Below are 14,622 nucleotides of genomic sequence, written 5' to 3'. Positions count from 1 at the left end.
GGTGACCAATGAAAGATGTAGACAAAAAATGAAAAATATATTTCAATAAAATACCAACACCACTATATTTAGTTGTCCCATGTTGGCAACTGTCTGATCAAATAAAATATTAGAATATATAATGTAGTGCAGGGCGGGGTGGTAGCCGGGGGTGAAGCACTCGTCTCCTCCTTTTACGCCCCGGCGAAGTGCATGAAACTATAGGTCCTGGCTGGGTGTTTGGACTTGTGATGTGAGGGCTTTTATCCCGTACAGGCTGCCTGTAGCTGGTGGTGTTGGCTGGCCAGGACCGTAGGTTACACAGTTCAATAATGGAGTCTTCCATTCAAAAACACATTTGTCACGGAGTGACTATCACGGTGTGACACGACCCAACGGGTGGTCGGTCAACGGATGGCACAACACATAATCAACGAGATGGAAAAAGGGGTGAGGAAGGCCGTACCAATAGGGAATGAGGGATGGTCACCACCTGAGCTCAAACCTCAGCCTGTCCCTGCACTCCCCTAACGCCTTATGCGGGTCCTTCCCCCACCGCAAACTCAGCAGAAGCACCACTGCACCCAGACAGCTCCTTACTCCAGCTTGGTCAGTGCAGATTGCTCTAACACCCACACTTAGCTGATGCATCAGGGGACCTGTTAAAGGATGGTGGGAGTGGTCACCGCCCACATCAACTGACCCACCAGCTTGCCAGCGAGGGAAAACCTGCCATTTAACCCCCGCCGGCCTGAAAGGAAAAAATTTTAACTTAGTGGAGCCAGAGCTGCCACAAATCCAAAAATGGATCGTGACAACATCTTTACTGAGCGGTAACATGGCAAGGGTTATGTACAAAGGATAGCAGGTACAAAGTCTTATGGACGTTTCCTTTTTAGTACAGTCTACTCTAGGGTCGGTGAAGCACACGGTTTCACCCTGCATCATCATAACCCAGCTTCAACACCAATCCTGATCAGCAAGTTTGTCCACTTGCTCGGCGGTTCCGCATCCAATTTTTTCCACTATTGGGGTCCTGGATCTACCGCTCGGGACCTCCACAAGTCCCTCGAACTAAGCCTTGTTTAGGTTTGTTACTTTTGGTGCTTGCAAGCTCAGGATTTCTTGTGACTCTGCGTCCTATTCAAGGACCCCTTTCCGGAAGGCCACAATGTCTCATAGGACACTTCAGGATCTCGCTATCCTTGTCGTTAAGTCTCCTTTCCTTTGGTAGATCACCTCAATAGCATCACTGCTCTCTTCATTCTCCAAACCCTATCTGCCTAAAGATCAGGAAGTTCCCCCACTATCTTCCTACGTAGTCCCTCCTGCTATGGACTAGTCCCAACTCTTAACTCTATCCTATCTTATATACTATGTTACCTGTCTTATACAATGTTCTGCACTGTACATTGCTCATAACATGCTATACACAATATTTACAAAAGATGCACGACACTATACACTTTACACAATACAACAAAATGCAATTGGTGTCATCATGGGTAGGAAAACAACAGTTCTTGTCCACTACCCTTACATTCCTCCCCTCTTTAATTATGGTGGGCCTCGACCATCCAGACATTTGGAAGACACCAATGCACATAAAACATATAACACCCCCCCATCAGCAGCAGCGTTTCTGCAATCCAGCAGGGGGATGCGCAATAAGCACAACAAACTGGGAAGGGGTGACAACTCTCTGGCCATCCATGGTCAACAACATGGAGGAAGTCTCAGATCCTATGGGTCTTCAACCCGCTCGAGCTTGCTGTACGGTAGTAGGAATTACCTCCTCTTGGAGAGGCTGGATGGTTTATGACTCTCCTCTTCTCTCATTCCAGATTCAAGAAACTACGAACCAGCTCCTCGGTCCATCTTCTTTGAGAAACTGAATGCATTGCCCTTCCAGTAGGTTAGGTCCCTTCCTAAGAGAGTCAGCATTTATGCAGACTCCTCCACGAGGAAGCCGAAGCTTTGCCTGCGGTCATAATGTCTCCCTTACAGCTCGGGTCATCTGTCGGGCCAACTTCTCACCCTCAGGGCTGTTCAACTGCGCACGGACGCACTGTTATCTCTCCTTCTTAGCCTGAATCAACCCCACTGTCCATTAACTTAAAAGGTGAGGGGCATGCTACCCGGGCATTGTGTCACCGCTGGACTTGGGAATGGCGCCTCCAGTGTTGGCGGAGAAGCTTTCGGAGCCAGAAAATGAATCTCTGGCTTTGGTGAGGGACCCACCTGACCCTGAACCAACAAGGCTTTCAGGCATTCAGCCGGTTAGCAGTCCAGAGGCTGAGCTGGGATGTAGGCCTCAGCCTCCAATTCGAAATTGAAGGATTGGGCGGCCTTCTTCAGCAGACCACCTGGTCTCACCTTCTTCGCCATTCCCATGAGCTGGCGCAAATTCCCATGGCCACCTCTTTCTTTGATCACCTCACTCCAAGCCAGCATGAGTTGCCACTCCGCAATATCTGTCTTTTTCTACTCTTTCGCTGACGTAGAACCCTCAATTAGTGTTCTCTTCTGCCTCCTGAGGTTTGTCATGGCCCCGCCTTTCACTGGTGGAATCTGCCCTGATTCACCATCTGGTTTATTGACTGCCCCTGCCAGTTTTTTTGGGCTACACTTACTGGGCAGATCTTCTTCCACTTTACTCTGCGACAACGGTCACTCCCTGCTTTGGACAGGCATTTTTGGTTGCGGCACTCCCCTTGGTATGTGCACCTGATGAAGGGTTGAATACCGCTTTGCACCCTTTTGCGCCCATGATGGGAGGGTCTGTCTCGTCGTTTCACGCCACTCACCACCGACTTGCAGTACTTGCTGGGTGCCCTCTTAGACCACTCAACGGTCGCCATTTTCCCGTCACTCAAGTCTTCTTTGCACTGCATTGTTCTAGCAGATGCAACAATTGATCATGCCAACCATGACAACTCTATTGCAGCGTAAGGTGTTAGCCAAGGGTGAGGCACTCGTCTCCACCTGTCACGACCCAAAGCACTACATGAAAGTAGGGGTCCTGGCTGGATGTTTGTATTCGTGTTGTGAGGGTTTTGTGTCTGTAGCCAATGGTGTTGGCTGGCCAGGACCGTAGGTTCCACAGTTCAATAAAGGAGACTTCTGTCCAAAAACATAGTCTTTACTGAATGGTATCTTAGTAAGGGTTATGTACAAGGGATAGCAGGTACAAAGTCTTATGGATGTTTCCTTCGCAGTACAAAGCATCTTCACTACACAGTATCCTTCTTTAGTTATCTACTCCAAGGCCAGTGAAGCACAGTTTTGCCCTGCTTCGTTACAACCCAGTTGCTATGCCACAGACCTGATCAACAAGTCTTTCTATTGGCTCATCAGTTCCGGGTCCTATTTCTTCCACTACTGGCACCCTGGATCTACCGCTTGGGACTTCCATTAGTCTTGCAAACTCAGTCCTCTTTAGGCCCATTACCTTTGGCATTTGCAAGCTCAGGGTTTCTTGTGACTAGAGGTGAATGAATATGTTTGGATTTGGTTGCCGAATCTGAATTTGCCATATTCGTGCCATATTTGTACCCTATTCATGCCAAATTTATCCTTGATGATCAGTTCCAAACATATTTGTAGGCCGGGGTCACACTTGCGAGTGCAATGTGAGAAACACGTGTGAGTCTATTGCATCAATACCCAACACTGCCGCCGGAGGTTCAGACTGAAGCGTTCAGCTACATAGAAAGACATGCAGTCGCACACTCTGGTCCTGAGTGCTGGAGGCAGTGCCGAGTATTGAGGCGAGTTTCTCTCGTTGTAAGTGTGACCCCAGCCTTAATTTCTACTTCCATTGACTCTAATGACGTTCAGCGAATATTGAAAAAACAACATTCGGCTGTGATCACAATCGGAACCGAACTTTGAAAAATCCGCTTAGCTCTACTTGTGACCCCTTTCCGGAATGCCACTCTGTCTCGTAGATTACTTCAGGATCTTGCTATCCGTGTCCTCATGTCTATTTTCCTTTTGTGGATCAACCCAACATCAGCACTGCTCTCTTCACTCTCCAAACCCTATCGGTCTAACTATCAGGAAGTAGTCTCTTTCCCTAACACTAATCTCTTTCTACAATGGGCTAGTCCCAAACATTAACACTATCTTATCTTACCTCAATGTCACTATCAATTCCTATTCTACCTATTCCATACATTGTACATGCTATTTATAAAAGACATAATGCACATTACACATGACGTGATTGAGGTCTTAAGGGGTAGCAACGTAACAGTCTTTGTTCACAAATGAAAAATATAATTTTTAAGTATAAAAGTTCATATCACTGCAATTTTCCCCATAACGCAAATAAAACCCCTAAAAGTGAAAAGGAAAAAAAAGAAAACAAGCAAAAACAACAACCCCATATCTAGTTGTGCCATATGTGCAACTGTCCGATCGAATAAAATATTAGAATACATAACACCAAAACGTAAAAAAAAAGAATCAAAATAGTAAAAACAATTTTTTGGGTTACCCATGAAAAAAAGGGAGAAAAAGGACTAAAAATAGATCAGAAAGTTATATGGCATCTTAAATGGTATTGATAAAAACTACAGCTACCACCACAAAAAATGGCCCTGATACAACTCTATTGACCAAAAAAGATAAAAAAAAATAGCTCTTGGAAGGCAAGGACTAAAAACAAAAGCGAAGGGGGCCAACTGGGTCTCTGTGGTCTAAGGCTATGTGCACACGCTGCGGATTCACCCGCGGATTTGTACCTGCGGATCCGCAGGTAAAATGACCTGCGGATTGGCCAGCGGTTTTCCCCTGCCGTTTGACACCTGGACAATGGAATAGGTGGCAAACCGCAACAGAATCCGCAGACAGAATTGATATGTCAATTCTTTCTGCGGATTCAAAACCGCAGCTTTTCCGCAGTTGAAAATCCGCAGCATGTGCACAACAGAATGTAAATCACATAGACTTACATGGTACTGTACACTGTCTGCAGAACTTCTGCAGATCCGCAGCGGATAAACCGCAGCAAAAATCCGCTGCGTGTGCACATAGCCTTAGGGTATGTGCACACACTGCAGATTCACCTGCGGGTTTTTTCCCGCGGAACCGCAGGTAAAACCGCAGGTAAAGTGACCTGCGGTTTGGCCTGCGGTTTTGCCCTGCAGTTTCACACCTCTACTATGTTAAAGGTGTGAAACCGCAGCAGAATCCGCAGAAACAATTGACATGCTGCGGAAAAAAAAACGCAGCTTTTCCGCAGGTAAAAAACCGCAGCGTGAGCACTGCGGTTTTTAAAACCCATAGGCTAACATGGTAAAGTACCATGTCTGCGGAACTGCTGCAATTCTGCAGGGCCAAAAACGCAGCAAAACCGCAGAAAAACCGCAGCGTGTGCACATAGCCTTAGGGTATGTGCACACACTGCAGATTCACCTGCGGGTTTTTTCCCGCGGAACCGCAGGTAAAACCGCAGGTAAAGTGACCTGCAGTTTGGCCTGCGGTTTTGCCCTGCAGTTTCACACCTCTACTATGTTAAAGGTGTGAAACCGCAGCAGAATCCGCAGAAACAATTGACATGCTGCGGAAAAAAAAACGCGGCTTTTCCGCAGGTAAAAAACCGCAGCGTGAGCACTGCGGTTTTTAAAACCCATAGGCTAACATGGTAAAGTACCATGTCTGCGGAACTGCTGCAGTTCTGCAGGGCCAAAACCGCAGCGTATGCACATGGCCTTAGGGCCTGCATATACCTGCACCTAGCCCTGTACAGTAGGTGTAGAGAGAGAGTTGCACCCATATGGGCTACCCAAGCACCCCTATGACACTTTGGAAGACCCCAGTATTATAAATAGCAGTTAGGGTCTTCAGTTACGGATTTTGAATATGTGCCCGAGAGCAGAGATCTTGAAATGGCTGAAGATCCAAAACACAAACTGTCTTTAATGCCCATTGTGACCAATTAGAGTGCAGCTTTCATTTTGGATTCTGCTCCTCAAACATGAAAGGTGCTCTGTGATTGGTTGCTATGGGCAACAAAGACATTTTCTCTTTTATGAAAACCAGGGCTAGGCCTGATGGCAGCCGCCTCTGTGGAGAAGTGACACTATATCTGAGCGTTGCTATTTAAGCAATTCCCCGATGTATTGTAAAGTATATACACAGCAGACGGCAGCAGCCGCACAGCTCAGCATTATGCAATAACATGTAATGGTGACAGCCTCGTTCTGCATGTAGGACACATGACAGGATGCGGAGACGACGCTGCTCAGCCCGTGGTCACATGAGTCCGCCATGCAAAACCTCATGGACCACACATGTCCTGTATACAGACATGGAGGAAGAGCCGAGTACGTGACCCTCAGCAGATATAACTGACAGAAAATGGCATTGTCTGAACTATAGAAAAACAATATTCACTAAACTATAAAAAAATATGGACACCATAAAGTGACATCCCATATGTGGGCTCCAGTGCAAAATCTGGACCAGGGACCTTCACCTAATTGGACCCCTTCTATGGGACAGACGGGCATTTTATGTCCCTCAAACTCCAGGGCATGCAAGGATGCTCCACACTGAAGACCTCGCCGTTGCCCTATTTTCCTCTCCTCAATTATATGAACTGAGAACCCCCAGTAGAGAAGATAGAGTTGGAAAGCGCCCAGATGTTGGGATGCCGCATGTAGCAATTTTATTATATTTTTTCTTTTACCTAAATACCTAAATGCATGTATTTGGGACTAAAAATCATCTTTTAAAATTGGGTTTTCAATAAAAAAAAAAAATAACATTTAGCTTTTACAGACTATTTTCCTTCCAAACTCAACTTTGATGTGGTCTCAGGAATATACAAATAAAAAAGTCACAAAAACTCTCCTGTCAGACCATCACAATGAGCTTACTGACAGATTCTCAGTTAACCCATTTTGCAAAAAAAACAAAGATGGTGTAACACATATTCTATAGAAGACAAACGGCGCAACATTTTTAATGAACCCTAATTGCAAAAATTTTTAAAAAAAATTTAAACCAAAATATGTGCAGTTAAGAAAAAAAAAAAAAAGAAGTGGGCAACGTTTTAAATTGGCGATTTTCACAACAATCAATATAGTTGCTACTATTTCTGGGGACGGTTTTCACCTTGCCCCAACTGAGTTCCTTTCAGGAATGTCCCCAGCCCTGCCTATATTACACCCACTTTTGGGCAGGGTTTACTGAAACCCTGTCCCTATCAGCCCATCTGGGACATTTTGCAACTAAGAATCATGCCACTAGCAATCAGGAATATATACTTTTTTACTTTTTGTTTAAATCTATTTATATGATGGTCCATTAATCTAAAATATCCAGTAATCCGGCAGCTATCAAACCCATAGAAACCGAATTAAAGAATTTTTAAACTATACCATACTCTGGCTATTACCTGTGTTGCAAAACTACAACTCTCAGCATGCTCTTACAGCGGCAGAGGCCATCACACAGGACAAGGAGAAGAGACAGTGCGACACGAAGAGCTACTGCCAAATTCAAAGTTCTTTATATCATCTCCTAAATTGCACTGCTTAGTCATGCACCTTGGAAAGATGCCTGTGCCTCCCATCTTGCTGCATCATTTAATAGATCAGGGATCTGTGCATAGGAATCCATTATCCCCTCTGTAGTTGCCAACCCCATAATGAATTACAGTCAGCCATACAGTGATGCACGGGAAGTTATTCCAGGGGCCGACATACTCAATGTATAGGGTCCTAACTAGTGATGAGCGAGTGTATTATGATATTGTGATATCTGAGCATGCTTGGGTGTTATCAGAGTATACCCGGGTGTGCTCAAGTAATATGTTCAAGTCCCCGCGGCTGCATGATTTGCGGCTGTTAGACAGCCACAACACATTAGATTAGATTAGATTAGATTAGATAAACTTTATTGATCCCGGAGGAAATTACAGTATTACAGCAGCAGAACAAAGATCAAGAACATTACAAGAACAATACACACTTTACAAAATAAGTCTATATGGACAGCAGATGCGGATAGACTGGTACTTGTAACTCACCAATCCCCCCCCATACACTTTGAACTTCATTTAGTCTTGGGATGCTTTACACTTATACATTTGTTAAACATCCCCACAGCTGTCGGAACAAACGATTTTCTATATCTTTCCTTTTTACACATTAGTTGGAGTAGACGCTTGCTGAATGTGCTCTTTTGCTTCGCAAACAGTTCATAGAGCGGGTGTGTATTGTTGCTCATTATAGCCTTGCATTTCTTAGTAATTCTATCCTCTAATACCTCCTCGAAAGTCCTGAGTTGTAGACCCACCGCCGCACTAGCCTTCTTGATAAGTTTATTCAGCTTATTCGCATCAGCTGTGCGCACACTACTACCCCAGCATATAATTGCATCAAAGATTGCACTCGCCACAATGGATTGGTAGAACATTTCAAGCATTTTGCTACACACATTAAACGACCTTAACTTCCTTAGGAAGTAAAGTCTACTCATCCCTTTCTTGCAAACCTTCTCCATATGGCACCTCCAATCAAGCTTGCTGTCCAGGTGAACCCCCAAATATTTGAAATTCTCCACCATCTCCACATCCTGACCATCAATAGTGATAGGTAAGCAATCCTTCATGCACCTTCCATAACTCAACACCAGCTCCCTGGTTTTCTTTACGTTGAGTTCTAAATGGTTAGCCTGGCACCAGTCAACAAAGTCCAAAACCACCCTTCTGTATTCCTCCTCCCCCCGGTCTCTCTCAATACCTCCGACTATCACTGAGTCATCAGAGTACTTCTGAAGGTGACAAAGGTCTGATTTATACTGAAAATCAGCTGTGTATAACGTAAAAAGGAATGGCGACAGCACCGTTCCCTGAGGGGCTCCAACACTACTCCGCACACTATCCGATACGGCCGCCCCCAACCTCACAAACTGTGGCCTGTCCGACAGATAATCAATGATCCAATTCACTAGTCCCTCATCAACCGCCATTTCAACCAGCTTTTTACGTAATAATAGTGGCTGTAAGGTGTTGAATGCACTGGAGAAATCGAAGAACATGGCACGCACAGTGGTTCTATCATTGTCCAAAAAGGAATGTACTGTTTGTAGTAGATACGCTACAGCATCGTCCACCCCCAGACTCTGCCGATACGCAAACTGAAGGGGGTCCGTAAAAGCAGACACCCTCATGCGGGGATTGTCTGTTTGTTAAGGGAAGAAAAACAAAAATTAAATCTACAGAATGGGAGAAATAGAACTAAGCAACAGCACGTGTGAAAACGACTATACTAATAGATCACAGACTGCACATGAGTCAACAGTGTGATGCAGCAGCAAAAAAGGCACGATAACTGCACTTGATACTTGACTATTGCACTTAAACACACGGGCTGATGACCGGATCATGCAGCTTTATATGAATTTGCCAGACCTGAATTAACAAGCACTTTTCAACTACTGTGTGTTAAATATTAATAATCCGTTAATTTCTTATAAGAACCAGTTCTGTACATTGCTTTAGCTTACACGACATAGGCTATTTTTAAGCTTGGCTCATGGTAGAAAGACAGCTCCATATATGTAGAGACCACGTGCTTTAGGAGACGTATATAATTCATGGCTAACTGTAGAGGTCGCTCTCTTCTTCCCTCACCATCATGAGAGACAGACGCAAGATGACATGACATAACAGCTGGCGATGTGAGAAGCCGAACTGAGACACAGCAGCCATTTGCTATTCAGGATCTCGGAGAGAAGAAGAATACATGTTGCTTTTGCCATGTGGGATCTCAGAACATGATCTAATGGACAATTTCTCTTTCACCTATTTTTATTCACCTGTTTTTCTGTAATAACCTTTCTTTGATGGAAGAAACCAAATAAACCACTATATTTTTATCTGGTAACTAGTCCTGAGTATTTTACAGGATTTGCATTATTTTACATTGGAGAGCCAGCCAGATCTGAATTTTTGTACTTTTTTGCGGATTTCCTTCAACTTGCACACACGGGGGATTGGACTTTGCTAACGTCAAATCATATGTGCAAGTTATCGGGAATTCCACTACTTACAAGAATCACATAGAACCTAGAAGTAAGAAGTACCAGATAGATTGAGAAGTACTACAAGTGCCAAAAGTACCAGACGTAAGCCAGACGTGTAAAGACAGGAACCCAGCGTTGTCCATCAAAGGAGCTGAGACATTTCAAGGTAAGATAAAATGGATGTCATTAATTGTCTTGCTAAGCAGAGTAAATTGAAATTTAAGTCTGTAGACAATTCTAATTCAGAAGTTTTATGGTTAAGTTTATATGCCGAGTGTGAACTCGAGAATCAGAGGTTATATTCTAAGTTTTTCAATAGAGAAAGAGAGAGATTAAAAAATATTCTACAGATGGTAGATATATTTCATAGATCTGTGTCAGAGAAATCTAAAAATGATTGTGTAGAGGATAGTGATATTCCCGAGATTCACTGTAATGTGGAGAAACAGTTACAAGTAGTAGCAGCTATTGAAGGTGACCTTGCAGACGTGGAACAAGATGGAGACGTAGGAGGAGACTTCAGAACTGACGTAGAGGACGTACAAGGGAAAGACGTACCACTAAAAATAGAAGACTCACAGGCCCAAATCCGAAGTAACGTGAGGAAGGATTTGATAAAAATATGCCAAATAATTCCTACTTATGACAACAAAATAGATGTTTGTAGAAACTCTGAGATCTTTGAAAGTTGTACTGATAACTTTGATTTATCTAACGAGGAGAAGAATCAGTTGTTCAAAATGTGGATCCCTGTAAATTTTGCAAGGAGATTGTCTTTAAAGTTATCTGGTGAAACACATGAGAATGTAACTGATAAGGACAGATTAAAAATTCTCATTTTTTGTTCATCAAATGAAAATCATCCAGATATTGATATTCTTCAAAAATTAAGGATTGGTCGGAAGGAATGTATTTTTACGTTCATGTCCATATATGAACGTTTGTACAAAATGCTGAGTGAGAATGTCAAAACACCGTCCCTCATAAGGAGTTTTGTAAGCAAATTTTGGTTTCTAAATCCTGCATCTCGTGTTATTGCGTCACAAAAAGATTCTTTGTTTGAATGTGCGCAATTTCTTGATTTTGCCAGGAAACACGAGAATCGTGAGAGGAAAGTAAATTGTGCTAATTTTGTAAAGACAGGCAGAGTAAAATCTTATCAGAAGCCTGTATTAGCAAAACCTTCTAAAATGAGTTTTCCCCAAAATCAAATCTACGAAGAAAGAAAAAGAAAATCACATGTTTGTTATAAACCATATGGAATGATGCAAAAGAACACCGAAAAGACACAAATTGAATTAAGAAAAATGATGAGTTCTGATTTTCTTTCTGTAACAAAGATGGCCGAATTTAACAGACAGAAACAGGTGGTGAGTGACATCATGGCCTGTAAACTGAATACTCTGCTCCAAGAATCTATCAGCTTTAAAATGGCAAGAACCTTTCAGGATATTTTTTGCAGAGAAATAAGTATGGGTGTAGGAATTGGCTAGAAAAAGTAATTATATATATATATTGTGTAACAGTGTTATACAATTAGTGAGTTATATGTAATTATTTTATAGAGTATAATCCTGTAGTTTTATGGTTTGTGGATATATACATAGTCATACAGTATATATATAGAGTGTTTGTAGAAGTAGAAATAGTAGAACTGTATTTTTTAATGAAAATTAAAATCTACATCAGTAATAATATTTAGAATATGAATATGATATTAATCTTATTTTTTATGTTTCCTTAGAATTTTCATTTCAAAGCAGGACTTAATCGAGAAAAATTCTCTTCCAAGGATTTATGTCTTTATTTACACAGGAAGTTGCAATAATTGCATGATTTTATATATATCTAACCCTTAAAAGGAAATAACCAATTGCTTTTTAAAATGTTCTGGGTGTGTGCTTTTTTTTTACTGCATGGTTTGAATGACAACCACAGCAGGGGAATTTGAACCTTGTTCTAATAATACAAGTATACCAGTATACTATGTCCCTGTTCCTTAGGAAAAGAATTTTAAAGCTTTTCTCAATTTTTGCAAAGCAATGGAATTTTTTTTCCAGGCCTAAATGTCAAGTATAGCTATACATATATATTTATGTCATGTGTATTTGGGGAATATTCAAAGAAATATTAAGAGACTAAATTGAAATAGTTTACAATGCATTGATAATTAGGATAATTTGGGTTAAAATACGTGTATTAAAGTTAATATGTGACACAGTCTGAGTGACAGTGACTGAGTGTATGAGCAGCTGCTGAGCGAGTAATGTGATACGTTTGTGAGACCTCAGGATCCTGAATGCATGAGAGGAAAAAAAAAAAAAAAAAAAACCCCCAAAGCTTTTATCTTTAGGAGAAATATGCAGATCAGTTAAATTAATAGAATATTAAGATACATAATGAAATATTATCTATACAACATATATTTCTGTATTTCTATAGTAATTATTATTTCTTGATTTAGTTAATTGTGGATAAGTGCAATCGCACAACAAAATAGAAAATAGTTTAGGAAGAAAATCTATTCTTTCCTTATCAGCTTTAGCTCTTTTAAACAGGCACCAGCACAGAGCTTGGTATTCACCAGCTGCATCTGGGAATAGTGGACCTTCCTTCTCTGTCCAAGTGTGTTACATTTAAATTAATTTTTCCAAAGGATAATTTTATGATATTCAAATTAATTTTGATGGTTACACATCTTCAGACAAATAATGGTATAAGCAGGTATAAATTCACATAATTTATACATTAATTATTTTTAATTTTGGTTTTGATAAATGAATTATTTCATGAAACAATATTTTTTGGTATTAAGGGGGAAATATGTTTTTTATCCTGACTACATAATCACATTTGATTAATACCTCTTCTTCACACATTTTAATAGGAAAAAATATTAATAAGGTACAATGGTATAAGTATTGGGTATAATAACAAGTATTATAAAGAGTCATTTCTTTACACTAAGAGGAATTATATGCAAAGTTGCATGATTTGAATATTTTGATAACACAAGTGTATGACAATTATGAAATAATCCAGATCATGGAAATATTAAGGGTATATGTTACTGAAGACATAACTACTCTGCATCAACATAAAGGCCTTATTCTTATTCTTATTTTTTATTCTTATTTTTCATTATTTTTAATTCTTTCACCAATATTTAGTAAAGTAATATCTACTGAGAATATTGCTTCATTAAATATAGCAATTATATGGTTCTATTACTAAGAAAATGTTTCACTTCTGAGTTATATGCAACAATTCTTTTATTCATTCATTCGCTCACTCATATATTCTTATTTTGGTTCATGGCTATACATTCCTACATATTATTAGTATAATAAATATATTCCTTATTAATAAAGATGAAAACACTGGTTACATAAAACACAGTGACACCTATGGGTTGAAAAAGGTAATTACACCTATGACATAAAAATGTTCTATCACATGAAAAAATGGATAATAATGTATTATCACTTATTATTGGTTTATTATTTCAAATATTGAAATCCATATACAGTACAAATTCTAATAATAATTATATGGATATTACTGATTGCTATGGTACGCTGTGATATTATAGGATAGGAAATTACCAGATTTGGTATAGAATAGGGAATGAAGACTTCAAGCAAGATACTGAAATTATGTTAATAAAGACTTTTCACATTTCTAAACTTCATTGATTTTTATCAGTTGCAAGAAGAAGAATGCCGCGATCCAGAAGTCCCAGAAGGTAACAAAGCTATGATTACTGAGTAATAGACTGTGTTAATTACAAGTGCAGTATCCACCACTGACAGTCACAAGTGCAGTATCCACCACCGACAGTCACAATTAAAGTGTCTAACCTGACAACCAGAGGACGATGATCCTATGATGCTGAGATGAACGGTGTTATCACGTTCTTTTCAAGTTCCAGAGGTTTTCAATCACCTGAAAAGCTTCGATGAAAGCTGGTGAACAATGAAGGTAATTATCAGGAAGCTACAACCCTGACATATGTCCTGTGCATTAGGACAAGGACTGGTTATGGTGCTATGTTTAGCAAGGAAGAGTCATTTTAACCCTTGCTTTGTTAACCAAAGATGTCACACCTGTTCAAAGACCAGTACCGATGGAGGATTCCAGAATATCCAAGGCGAGCCAATGTAAGCCCAGGTTTTTAAAGATGACACTGCACAGATATTAAAGCTGCATTTCATCTATAGACTTTGTTTCTTATAAACATTTGAATTTATGGACTTTGATTTGATACACCACACAATTCCTACAACATCTATATGCTATAAGAAAACTGTATTTTTAAAAGAACCAAGAAGAAGACAGAAGACATCAAAATGAAGACCAGATGACATCAGATGATGATGACTGGACCTGAGATGCTTCAATTTAGACTTAGGGAAGTATAATTATACATATTTTATATGAATATTGTTCACGACTTACCATAACATGAATTCACATCAATTATGTCATTGAGTACTTATAACGGTAATCTAATATTATTATTATTATTATTATTATTATTATTGATATTAAATTATTTTGTCAAAGAAGAAGAAAAGAAGAAAGAAGATCTTGTTATATTTG

The 14,622-nt window shown here is 40.5% G+C and overlaps 1 protein-coding gene across 5 annotated transcripts in view; it reads right to left on the bottom strand.

The window, feature by feature from the left end:
• The window catches only part of VWA7 (von Willebrand factor A domain containing 7), a 51,939-nt gene that overhangs the window by 24,419 nt on the left and 12,898 nt on the right, over window positions 1-14,622 (bottom strand). Inside the window, exon 1 of one of the 5 annotated variants that reach the window (XM_073548966.1) lies at window positions 13,881-14,337. The exons of the other annotated variants lie outside the window; for them this stretch is intronic. The gene's annotated coding sequence lies outside the window, so the exon portion shown is untranslated. Of the gene's footprint in view, window positions 1-13,880; window positions 14,338-14,622 lie in introns of those variants that run through there. 5 annotated transcript variants of the gene reach the window in all.

This window comes from Dendrobates tinctorius, unplaced genomic scaffold, assembly GCF_039654945.1.
Source record: "Dendrobates tinctorius isolate UK_male_01 unplaced genomic scaffold, ASM3965494v1 ptg000158l, whole genome shotgun sequence".
NCBI lineage: Eukaryota > Metazoa > Chordata > Amphibia > Anura > Dendrobatidae > Dendrobates > Dendrobates tinctorius.
This window is presented reverse-complemented; position numbering and strand designations above follow the sequence as displayed.